The 11,248-nt window shown below is 36.7% G+C and overlaps 1 pseudogene; it reads left to right on the forward strand.

Moving 5' to 3' along the window:
• Positions 1-6,383: 6,383 nt before the first annotated feature.
• Positions 6,384-10,487, forward strand: LOC149145598 (adenylosuccinate synthetase, chloroplastic-like; annotated as a pseudogene).
• The last annotated feature ends 761 nt before the right edge of the window (positions 10,488-11,248 follow it).

The following is an 11,248-nucleotide window of genomic DNA, read 5'->3' on the forward strand; positions in this document are numbered from 1 at the left end:
ATAAATGTCATTGTGCGCACACATGCGATCCCATCCATTGGTACACTCACCAAGGTAAAGACAAAGAACCAATTCTGACTAGAGATAGACATGTACTTCGACGAGTTGATGCGCATATCAACCAACAGACTTGGAGATCAGCGCAAACATTATGCATCAGTATGTTGCTAGTCTAGTTGCACTCAAGACTATGATGTGTATGTTATCATAGGAGCTGGAAAAAGGAGCCAAATCAATGTACCCAGATGCAATGAAGGCAAGAGTTTGCTTCTAGAAGGATGTCACCATAGAGTACACGAACATCATCACAAACTACCAAGCTTGGCATCGGTTCGCCACCCTCAATCATCACAAGGATGTCGAAGAGTTGGTATTCCCACAGTTTTTCAAGTCTTAGTGATGTCTTGCATGGATTACTCAAGCCTATTTTGTCTCACATGGGTACATGTGCAGATTGTAATGTAACATGTTGTAAAAGTGAAAGACCAAGTGCCGATAGTTGAATGTAATAGTCATGTAGTAGTTGAAGAGTCATGAGGGTAGGTGAAGAGTCACAAAGGGGAATGTCAAGGGTCACCCCACCCTTTGTTATTTATAGAACCTCATAACTCATTATAGAGACTTTTGGGAGCCAAGCTTGCTATAGGTGTATCTTATAGAAAGCTTGGAGTGTATTGTAACGAGCCTTGGCTTCTCCATAGTGCAAAGCTAGTATATCTCTTTGGAGGAGCAGGCGACAGTGACTATAATGTTCTGTTGTCAGGACTAGTAGTTGGACATGGTTGTGTGTATGATTGGAACTTTCACTTTCTTAATATAATAGAGCCAACACGTTTCATGCATATGTTGTTATTGTATTTCAGCTATCTTGGTTACTCTAATGATATATGTAGTTGTTTGCTTACGCATGTATGTATGGACTCTTTCTATATATATATCTATCTATATATATATGAATCTTATTGAGATGTGTTGTTGGTTTAACCATCACTTTGGATAGTTGGCTAACCTGCTTTCCAGCTTGTGATGTATCTTTGCTCGTGTGTTCCCTTTCAAGCTACGTGTTTCCACGGGTTTCTAAGGGGCGCACTCATCCCCCATTCTTTATGTTAGAACCCTTCATGCACCTTCCTTGGCTTGTTGTGCTGGTCAAACCCTTGCTACCAAAAAGGACATCCTACTTACCTCTTCGCACAAGCGGCGTCAAGGCGATATCATATGACCCACTGTTGGGACTCCTACACCAAACCATCTAAGGTCTAGTTGGGACTTCTTATTGGGGAGATCCCCTGACATTTTGGTGGGTCCAACACCGTCAACAAATCCGCGTGACATATATCTTCAAAATTTCATGACCCCTCAAACTTTAAATGATGATCCATGTCTTTTGAACATTGAATAAAATTTTTCTTGCAATCTCGAAGAACATTATGATCATTTAGTTAACCATGTGCAAATGAATATAAAATGTAGTGTTGACTCTTGCTTACATAAAAAATGGTATGTTATTTCATTTTACTATCATGCTCCATGGGAGGTTTGTGCGGAGTCAACATTGTCGATAGATTAAAAAGGGAGAAAAAAGTATGAACCAACAAGAAATGATGACCATTTAAATGTTCACAATGTTGATGTTTTAACAATGTAGCGAGAAAAGTTGATTGTCAGCAAGTTCCTTCTCAACATTAGGTTTTAAAGTATATTGCAAAATATGCTTCAAAGGAAGAGAGAATATATGACAATTATCATGAAATGTTGACCAGAGTTGTTGATGGGAGTAGGTCTGAGGCTCTTGTATTATCTACGTATAGAAGTTTCCTTGCTGAGACACTTATTGAGTGTGATGTTGGAGCTCAAGAGATGTGCCATTTGTTGCTAAAGTTGCCTCTTGTTGTCTATAGTTAGAAATTATTCTGCTTGAATGTTACCAGGAAAGTGTACCAAAGGGTTTCACCAAATTATGATGAATTTTTGTGCGGAAACAATTTCATTTAGGTTTATCAAAGCTGACTTGTTTTCTTGGAACATTTATGCTTGATAGAAACAACAAGATCATAGAGTTTTGAGGAGAAGCGTAGGCAGGACAAATGGAGGCCACGTGATAAGCAGGCTATCATTCATGTTTGGCCATGGTTTTATGTTATTCCTAATGAGGGTTCAGAAGAGATTGAAATGTTTTGTTGGAGTGAGTTGATTTTATACAAGTCGTTTCATGATGTTGGTTCAGATATTGGGTTTTCTACTAAAAGCATTGTTGAGAGTTGGAGAAATTAGAGATATCATGTGAGGCATGTTGATCGAGGCCCTTTCCCAAATGAAGGTGATGAAGAGAATGTGGAGCTGTTTATACATGAATAAAATGTTGATCGAGATTTTGAAGAGTGGCAGGTTTTTTCACGGTTAGTTCCTCCAAGCTATGTAAACATTTCAGACCTTGATAATCATGGTAGAAGGGACTTTGATGTTGATTATAATTGGAAGGAAATGATGGCTTCAAATTATTTTTTAAAATAAGGGGTCAATTTTGTAAAAGATGCACAGTTTGCACGTGTTTTGAATTTTGGGTTTGTTAGGGACACATATGTTTCACTTTCCTCTGTACCAGAAAAACAACTAGCTGCTTTTGAAATAGTTTTCAACACTTTACTCATGGTGAAAATGATGGTGCTTTGAAAATTATTATTCTAGGCACTGTGGGAACAGGGAAGTCTTCTCTCATTGGTTGTTTTTCTCATGCTCTTTCTAGTGAAACAATGAATGGAAAATGTCCTTTGTTATTTCTTGCTCCAACTGGTATTATTGTTTTTAACATACGTGGGAAAACAATACATTTTGCCTTAAAAATTCCTATAAAAGATATGAAGCCACTATAGGGTAGGCTTTAGCAATTTCCCAAGAGAAAATGAGGTGCGTTAGATATATATTGACTAATGAGATGAGATTTATAGGTCCAAGACTATTCATACAAATAGATTCTCGTTTGCGAGAAGCCTTTCCTGAAAACAAGGACTGTCCTTTTGGTGGAAGGTCCATCATTCTTATGGGTGACATTTCCCAGTTGCATCCTATTAAGGATAAACCCTTGTATGTAGGTAGAACAACTAGGAAAGTTATGCAGGAAAGCTTCAATAGTGTGGTGGCTTTGGAAAAAATTTATAGGCAGCAAGGAGATGATCTGAGACAAGCATATTTTCGCAATATTTTAACCAATATTAGAAATGCAAAGCCTTCTCTTATTGATTGGGATTTTCTTATGACCCGTGTTGATAGTTGCTTGGATCGATAAGAAAGTATTTTCTTTTATTCTTTTGTTTAGTTATTTGTGACGAATAATATCGTTAATTTGCAGAATCGAAAAATTCTTAAAGCGTTAAATTCTCCTATTGCGAGATGTGTTGCAGAAAGAAGTAGAATATCAATAGAAATAAGTGTTAGTGTTGATGATATATTGGAGTGTGAAGTACTACTATGTCATGGATAGTGCATGATGTTAACGTGTAATTTGTGGGTTGAAGCTAATCTCGTTAATGATGCACTTGGATATATTGAAAATATTTCCTTTGCGCCTGGTTCAAAGCCGCCACAACTTCCACAATTTGTTACAGTTATGTTTGAAAATTATTGTGGTGTTTCATTTGATAAAGATTCTCTAGTTCTTGTACCGCTTTTGCATGTTCTTAGGGGGAATATGAGGCAAATTCCCTTGAAAATGGCATGGGTGTTGATAATACACAAATCACAGGGGATGACTTTGCAACAAGCCACTGTAGATATTGGAGACAAATAAAGGCAGTGTCTGACATTTACAAGTATAGCAAAAGTGAAATCAATAGATGGTTTTTGGATTTCACTGCCTTTTTCTTTTCAACATTATGAAAAAATGAAAGATAGTGCATATGTTACACTTATAAAGAAAGAAGAGGAGTGATTAAATTCAATATCATTTTTGGGGTATTTATCTTCAATATAGTTTACTATTCATGAATTCTTTTTTTTTTGTATTTTTTCTTCTTTGTTCCAATTATTCAGTTGCATTTGTTTAAGGAAAAATAAGATTACTTCTCTCTAGTTGTTACTATTTTTTGCAATTATTTGTATGCACCTTCATAAGTTTTTTGTTTTCCATTTTTTTTATTTGAATAGAATTGTTGAATACTGAAGTAAGTAAATTGACTATTTTAGAGCAATTGTTGTTTGATTTCTTGAATTGTAGTTGTTTGCATTTTTTTCTCTCATTCTTTTGAATCCTTTTATATTTATGTTTGAATATGAAATAACCAAAATCATAAATGAATATTTTTCTTTCTGTTAATTTGTTTTCTTTCAATGTATTGATTTTAATTGTATGTTTTTGTCAATGATTCACAGATATGGAGAACAATGATGGTAATTATTACATCAGAGCAATTAATTCTATTACGAAAACCATTAGTTTTGTTACCTTTATTCGTGCAAGGTTTGATAGAAGACATGGCTTCCATCCTGATTTTGTCGATGAGCATATCCGTGTTTTGAGTGGAATGAAATCAGATGTTCAAACTTTATATCATTTGCACCAAAGAGAATCAGGGAGGAAGATGAGAAGGGACTGGCTTGAAAGCGTGAAGTATCGTGATCATTATCCTGTTGATTTGAATTGGTGTTGCTTTTGCCACTACTTTGGTTGTGTTTTGGAAGAGGCTGCTATCAAATGATTATGTTGTGGCTGAGTGTTGAGAGTTGAATTTTTTTGTGGAATGTGTTGTTATTTTTATTATTATTTCTTTTAATGTTAGTAACTTTGCGTTGTTGTCATTGGTCCTATAATGTTTAAAATTTCATCTCATGCTTTTGTCGCATTGCAACCGAGATTGTCAGAATCATCCTTTCTTAACTATCATCAATGCTTGTTAGTGATTCACAACAATTGTTGTTGATGTCGAAATTTATGTTCTCTTCAATGCATTTACTTTTTCCTATGCTTATACTTACTCTTCAGTATTTGTATTTATATTGGTTTTTTTAATTTTCTAAGATTATTTTCATGTAATTATATTAAACTTTCATTTCTTTGATTTATATTATTTTAAATTTTATTATATTAATTTTATTTATATTGGTTTATCTTCAATTATATTAATATTATTTTGAATAATAATATTTTTCATTTTCAAAAATAGAATTATTGGTTTTTTTTAAAGGAATGGGTAGCATTTTCATTAAACTGTCTAGAAATGGGTTGGGTCCCTTAAAAACAATAGACTTGATCTATCTGTATCTGCCCTTTCATTACAAAAAGTATGGACCTTCTTGCTACCCTTATCATTTACATGTGTTCTATTTATAAAGCTATAGCTATAGATTCTCCAAAAAGTGCCATTATAGACTATACAACGGTATTGCATATATATATATATATATATATATATATATATATATATATATATATATAAGTACTTTCATTTGGTTTCTGTCTCAGTGTCGTCACCTGCAGGCTCGCCCATAGACGTGTTCAGGTTCTCTGGTTCGTTCTCTTCCACTCCCTGATTCTTCGTAGTAGCAACATCAGCTTCATCATCATCACCAACCAGAACCTTCACAGCAACAACCTCACTGCAATCAATGTTGGTAGCCGAGGGATTTCCAAACCCAAACACCTCCTTTAACACTACCACCATAGCCTTCTCCAGTTTGACTTCTATATTATCAACCTTTTGTTGTATGCTCTAAAATTCCATTCGCAAACTTCCACTATTTTCTGCATAAACTCCTTGCCTTTACCCAATCCGGACAATTGAGAATAGATGACCGCCATATTCTCATTTAATTCTTTGACGATTTAATTTATCACATGTTTGCAATAGCCCTCAATTAGACTCTCCATACCACCATTCCTCGTGCCATTGCCTAACCCCAAGCTCCCAGAACCAGAACCATCCCCACTGGCATTCCTTGCTGATGACCTTCTTACAGCAATCCACTTCTCCACGGCAAAGAACTTATGATTTACTGACCGATCCAACTGAGGTATATATTGACCTGAGCCACCCCGAAATTCCTCTCCAACTTGTCCTTCATAAATGTGGAATAGTGTAGGGTATTATCATTTGTTATACCTTCCATGTTTCTCCTCGTCCAAGACCAAAAGCTCGCAACAATGGTGCAAGATTCCCTTGTTGAATCAGTTATATTGTACAAACCGATGAGAATTTGATGCCTCATCACACATGACCTATCTTCCGACGGCACCACAACTATGAGTTAAAATACCACCTACCATCCCAATATCCAAGATGCAAAGGTACCTCAGGTAGTTGTCCAAAATAACTACCACAACACAGAGGCGCCTAGGGAAGCAGGCCTCCTTAACTATTTCCATAAAGTTATGACAACCAGTACCCCCAATGTACAATATTGACCTGAAGCCATCGACTAAGGGATGGGACATAATGATATTTGGTTATTTATGCATATTCTACCTGGTCCTAATATAACCCCCACATTTTCTTGAATGTCTGCCATTTGGTTTTCAGCTCGCAAAATGTGGAATAGATTAAATTTATCAAATGGTTTTAACATATATATTATTCTTACCATGATTGAAGAGGTTTCATTTGCTATATGGGAGCCATTCCCAAGAAGCCTAATGCATTTTTGAATGATTAGCTTGGAATTGTCCACTATGTTCAAGGAGTTGACACCATTTTCCAAACATATTTTTAATCCTTGCCATAATGCTAATGCTTCTGCCTCATTGTTAGATGTGACACCAAGTCCTCGAGCATAATTGACTTATGTTTTTTCTTCGAGGTTGATTATTACCCCTCGCTCGAGCCTCAGTACTATTATTAATATTGTCAATTATGAACATTATTTTAAATTTTTAATTAGCGAAATTATTTTATATTTTTAATTAGCAACATTTCACATTGGTTAATGATATGGTTTTGTATTTCTATGTCGGTTATTAATTTTTATTTACTTATTTATTTTTATACAAGAGGAATCAACAACGACGATGGTATTGTACTCGCGTTACACGGGGTCGAATCCCATCGGCTACCTATATAACCTCTAGGGGGGTCCGCCCAGGCCGCCTTGAACGTCCCTCGGGTATTCTTGGGATTTGAACTCGTGACCTGCATAGCTGCACGAACGACTTATCAAATCATTTGCTTGCCACTAGACCAAACCTCCACGGCCCATTAATTTTTATTATTAATAACTCATTGTTAATTTAATTGTTTATTTTATCATATTTTTCTATCATAAATAATGTTATATTTTTAGGTTATTAATTTTTATTAATATGTTTTATTTAATTTCATGCTTTGTTTTATTAAATTGTGTTCAATTATTTTTTGTAATATTTGCTTATATATGCTATTATTAATTTCTAAAATTATTACGCCGTAAGGCGTTTCCCTCTAAAATGAACTTCCCTAAAATTCTCATTGTCATCCCTATGTGTCGTTAGATTATGTGTTAGACGATTAGAAGATTGGTAATCGTTCGATCAAGGGAAGGTAGCTGAGTGGTTACGATATTTGAAACAGTTGCAAACCCTCGCCTGAATGCTGCTACTAGATCGGAGCCCGAAAGATTTGCCTGTACCCTTTCGTCTTTCTCCGCTCTTGCTTCTCGTGCTGCCTAACAGACCTCTGAAACGGGCTCCATCGAATCTCTGGGGAAAATTTTATCCATGGCTTTCCTGAATGTTTAGATGTTTCCTTTGGTTCAAATCCTTCAGTTTCAGCCCCCTTTACCCCAGTTCCATTTTGGATTACCCTCCGAGATTAAAAAAAAAAAAAATATCTGCCTGAACTGGATCATAGCTTCTGCCAGGGATTTGGGGTTTTGAAGGTTGCTCAATCCGCGGTCTGTGTGAATAAATGGCATACGCGCTGATTAGCGATCTCTGTGTTTCGAATTTGCATGGATTTTTGCAGGATAAGAAGAAGAGGCAGCAGGGGTTGCGCATTCTGTGAACTTGCATTTGGCTAAAGGTCGAATTGTACTGCAGAGTAGAAGGATAAAATGCAATGCCAGCGTCGAGGAGGCCGGAGCCATTGTTGAGGTAGAGAAAGTGGAAGATCCTTTTAAATCCCTGAGTCAAGTGTGTGCAGTGTTGGGAACTCAGTGGGGTGACTAAGGAAAGGGCAAGCTCGTTGACATTTTAGCACAACACTATGATATTGTGGCCCATTGTCAGGTACTCACCCATCCTCCATTTTTTTCATTGTCGTTAAATCCATCTTAACTGGTAAGTATATTTACCGATTATACTACATCTTTATCGCAGGGAGGGGCAAATGTAGGTCACACCATATACAATAGCGAGGGAAAGAAATTTTCTCTTCACCTTGTCCCTTCTGGAATAGTGAATGAGAAAGCCCTATGCATTATTGGGAATGGAAAAGTGGTGCATCTTCCAGGACTATTTGAAGAGATAGACTGGCTTGAGTCTAATGGAGTTTCTTGCAAAGGAAGACTGTTGATTTCTGACCGTGCTCATTTACTATTTGATTTCCATCAAACTATTGATGGAATGAGAGAAGCAGAACTTGCAGGGTCATTAATTGGAATGACAAAAAGAGGGATTGGTCCTTGTTATGCAAGCAAGGGAATCCGGAATGGTATTTGGGTAAGTGATTTGAGGCACATGGATACATTTCTTGAGAAGTTGGATATTCTTTTGCATGATGCCGCATCCCGTTTTAAAGGCTTTGAGTATAGTAAAAGCATGTTACAGACTGAAGTGGAGCATTACAAGAGATATTCTAAGCGAATAGAACCTTATATTGCTGACATTGTTCATTTGATGAATGATGCATTCTCAAGCGGGAAGAAGATTTTGGTTGAAGGCGGCCAGGTGACCATGTTAGATGTCGATTTTGAAACTTATCCATTTGTCACTTCTTCTAATCCATCTGCCAGTGGAATTTGTACTGGAATTGGTATTGCTCCAAGACATATTGGTGATATGATTGGTGTGGTATGTGAGATGATTTTTTATTAACATGCATATGCAAATTCATGCAGGTTAAAGTTCTAATGAAAATTGGATTCGTCAAGAAAGTTTTAAAAATTTACTGATGACTAACCACGGTTTTGATCTGCAGGCTAAAGCGTACACAACAAGAGTTGTTTCAGGTCCTTACCCGACAGAACTCTTGGACGAAGCAGGTGAAGGTCTTCGATCAGCTGGACATGAATATGGCACCACAACTGGCCAGCCTCGTCGTTGTCGTTGGCTAGATCTAGTTGCACTTAAATATTCTTGTCAAATCATGGTTTCTCAGCACTTAATCTGACAAAGCTTGACGTACTTTCTGGGTTATCTAGAATTAGGCTTGGGGTAGCCTATAAAGGGCCTGATGGAAATGTGTTGAAATCTTTTCCTGCGGACCTTGACCTTCTGCAAAAGGTAGAGGTACTTTCCTTTCAATTCAGAGCCATGGATCTCAATTACTTAACGGGAAACTTAAAATAGTATGCTTCTGTAATTATTATGTATGAGTATTGCAAGTATCTTGAAAAACATTTTGTGATGCATAACAGTTGAAAAAGGGGAACATCAGGCATAATAAGTGAAAAAATGCAGTGACTAGATGTCAGGCTGACATCTACAAGCCTGTGTTTTGATCTTTAGATTATACGAATACATATATGGTTCAAATCCATAATCAGTAGAATAGTACCATGTAGGCAACAACTAAATGAAGCATATTTGTTTGTACCATGGAGGAAACAGTTACATTAATGTCAGCCTATCTGATGTTGTCTGCTTAAGCTTCACATCCTTGTGAGGTTTAATCAGACAGCTTCATTTACGATGATCATTATATCAAGTGCTATGCTACAATATCTACCTTTAAAAAATCAGAAATCCACTATTTTAGTACTCTACATTGTATATGTATGAATTATTTTGCTAAAACTTACAGAAAGCTTGTTTGCACTGAGGCTTTGGCCCCATAGTTTTCGCCTCTTGGACCTTTGACCCTCAATTTGTTCTTGACAACACATTTTTGCATTCTTTTGACTAATAAATTTCATGGATCTAACTGTTAATTTTATTTTATTTGGTCATTTGTGTTGGACCTGCTACCAGTTTGAGTCTCTCTCGGTATATAGTTTTATTTGTATCTTTGTAGATAATATTCTGCATATGTCATATTCCTTTTTCCTTGCAGTTTGTTTCTAACATTATGTCATGTCAAGGTTATTTGAAATCTTGTTTCCTTGAGAAAGTTTCTCATTTCAAACTCAAATTTTGATAAAAGAATTTTTCTCTTCTCTGGTACCCAATTCTAATATAACTTGGTCACATGCAGGTTATTTATGAATATCTGCCTGGATGGCAGGCTAATATATCTAAAGTGAGAAGCTATCAAGACTTACCATCCGTTGCTTGCCTCTATGTGGAAAGGATCGATAGTTTACTTGCAATACCAATCGATTATATTGGTGTTGGGACACGCCGTGATGCTTTAATAGTGAAGTAATAGGATCAACAAAATTTAAAGTCATCCCATGGAGTTTGCTGTCCAAGAAGCAGGTCAAAAACATGCATGGGAACTTTTAATGGCCTAACATTCCCTGTGTCATTTTTGGCTTTTGTGACTTTTTTATATCAGTCCCTTGTCCATAACACTTTGGTTAGTCTAAGCAGGAATAAATTCAAGAAATTATAGGCTCTTGTTTTCTACAATGCATGAGCATTTGATGACAGAGAGGTATTAGTAACTCGTCATTGCGAAACTGAAAAAGGGTACGTAACCAACAAATCATACTACTGTACCCGGATCCGGATGCGGGTGATTCATTTCATAGTTAATGAGTTCATTTATGAACGTTGGCATAGTGACCTGCAGCCTGAAGCGGAGCGCCCATCTCCAGGTTAGCACAAACCCCAAGCTGGTTCACATTATGTGTATTCAAATCATCATGCAGGTTGATTTAATGCTCCTCCTCGATAGTTACATGGTCCAGATGGTTCTATTTAGGTAGTTCACAATCCCTCCATATATGGTTTTCTATCTGGCTTTTTGCTGTGGTCCATCCCTTTTGAAGCATCCTCGCCAAGGATACACCTCTGCTATCAGTGATAAGCCCAAGCATATTCAAGTGCCTGACTTCCATTGCTATTCCCCATCCGGCTGCCACTGCTCTGGGCATGCAAGTTATCTTCTCTGTTGTTTGTTTTATCCTTGTGTTCCTACTTGGTCCAGTATTCTTTGGCTCTGCAGAATCGCAATCCCTCCAT

The sequence above is a fragment of the Pinus tabuliformis genome, chromosome X (assembly GCF_031772625.1).
Source record: "Pinus tabuliformis cultivar Carrire ecotype Pingquan chromosome X, CPIR1, whole genome shotgun sequence".
In the NCBI taxonomy this organism is placed as follows: Eukaryota; Viridiplantae; Streptophyta; class Pinopsida; order Pinales; family Pinaceae; genus Pinus; species Pinus tabuliformis.